The sequence below is a fragment of the Oryx dammah genome, unplaced genomic scaffold, assembly GCF_014754425.2.
Source record: "Oryx dammah isolate SB20612 unplaced genomic scaffold, SCBI_Odam_1.1 HiC_scaffold_16, whole genome shotgun sequence".
In the NCBI taxonomy this organism is placed as follows: Eukaryota; Metazoa; Chordata; class Mammalia; order Artiodactyla; family Bovidae; genus Oryx; species Oryx dammah.
Genome location: NW_024070200.1, coordinates 40235259 through 40237615, shown reverse-complemented (window position 1 = coordinate 40237615; position 2357 = coordinate 40235259).

The window sequence follows — 2357 nt, the reverse complement described above, 5'->3', positions numbered from 1 at the left end:
CAAGGTTGTATATTGTTACCCTGCTTATTTAACTTATATGCAGGGTACATCATGAGAAATGCTGTACTGAATGAGGCACAAGCTGGAATCAAGATTGCCGGGAGAAATATCAATAATCTCAGATATGCAGATGACACCACCCTTATGGCAGAAAGTGAAGAACTAAAGAGCCTCTTGATGAAAGTAAAAGAGGAGAGTGAAAAAGTTGGCTTAAAATTCAACATTCAGAAAACGAATATCATGGCATCTGGTCCCATTACTTCATGGCAAATAGATGAGAAAACAGTGGAAACAGTGTCAGACTTTATTTTGGGGGGCTCCAAAATCACTGCACATGGTGATTGCAGCCATGAAATTAAAAGACGTTTGCTCCCTAGAAGAAGTTATGACCAACCTAGACAACATATTAAAAAGCAGAGACATTACTTTGCCAACAAAGGTCCGTCAATCAAAGCTATGGTTTTTCCAGTACTCATGTATAGATGTGAGAGTTGGACTATAAAGAAAGCTGAGCACCGAAGAATTGATGCTTTTGAACTGTAGTATTGGAAAAGACTCTTGAGAGTCCCTTGGACTGCAAGGAGATCCAACCAGTCCATCCTAAAGGAAATCAGTCCTGGTTGTTCACTGGAAGGACTGATGCTGAAGCTGAAACTCCAATACTTTGGCCACCTGATGTGAAGAACTGACTCATGTGAAAAGACCATGATGCTGGGAAAGATTGAAGGCAGGAGGATAAGGGAACAACAGAGGATGAGATGGTTGAATGGTTGAATCACCGACTCAATGGACATGAGTTTGAGTAAACTCCAGGAGTTGGTGATGGACAGGGAGGCCTGGCATGCTTCAGTCCATGGGGTCGCAAACAGTCGGACACGACTGAGCGACTGAGCTGAACTGAACTTACCTGGTACATCATAGCTGGGTATCACAACAACAACAACAAAATTACAAGGCATATCAAGGACTTCCCTGGCAATCCAGTGATTATGATTTCACCTCCCAATGCAGGCAGTGTGGATTCAATCCCTGGTTGGGTAGCTAAGATCCCATATGCCTCTTGGCCAAAAAAAAAAAAAAAAAACCAAAAACATAAAACAGAAGCAATATTGTAACAAATTCAATAAAGACTGAAAATGGTCCACTTAAAAAATCTTTTATAAAAACAGGTATATCAAAAAACAAAGCAAAAAAAAATTGAAAGCATACACACACACACACACACACAAACCATCATTTGAAGAGACAGAGCAAGCTTTGCTATGAAACACGGCAAGAATGTTGGAATTATTAGATGGAGAATTTAAAGCAACTATGAATAATATGCTAAGGGCTCTAATGGATATGGTAGGCAGCTTGCAGAAAAGATAGGCAGAGTAAGCAGAGAGATGGAGATCCCAAGAAAGAACAACAACAAAACAAAAAAAATGCTAGAGATCAGGAGTACTATAACAGGAAAGAAGGATACTTTTGGATACTTTGATGGGCTTGTTAGTAAACTGGACACAGCTACTGAAAGAATCTGTAAACTAGAGGATATTATCAATAGAATCCTCAAAAAGCAAAGAGAACAAAGACTAAAAAAAGGAAAACAATATACAAAACCATGGAAACGTTTAATATATAAATAATGGGAACACCAGAAAGAGAAGAAAGAATAGAAGAAATATTTAAAACAGTCATGATGGAGAAATTTCCCAAGTTAATGTCGAACACTATACCACAGATCCAAGAACTCAGAGAATGCTGATCAGGAAAATACTAAAACACCCCAAAACAAAAACATCTCCCACCTTACACAAAAACACCCCCCAAATAAAACTTCAGTCCTCCCCTCCAAAACAAGACAAAGCCAAAACTATACCTCTATAGACTATTATTTTCAAACTATAGAAAATCAAAGATAAAAATAAAATCCTGAAAGAAACCAGAGGAGAAAAACATTTCTATAGAGCAGGAAAATTAGAATATTGCCTGACTTCTCCATGCAAGCAAGAAGAGAGTAGAGTGAAATATTTAAAGTGTTGAGAGAAAAAATACAAAGGAGCACTGAAGTGAAGATAAATAAGTGAAGGTAAAATAAACATTTTTATTAACTCTTGATTGATTTGATAACAGTTAGTTCAAAATAATAATTAAAACAATTGTATTGAATACATATGCCTGTGTATAAGTGAGAAGAAGGACGGTGATGATATAAGGGAAGAATTAAGGAGATTTTGTTATTAGAAGGTACAGCACCTGTGAAGAGGTATAGTGTTGTTTGAAACTGGAATTAGATTAGTTGTAAAGATATATTGCAAACTCTAGGGCAGCCACTAAAAAGAGTAAATAAAGAGGAAAGAAAGTAAAAGTGA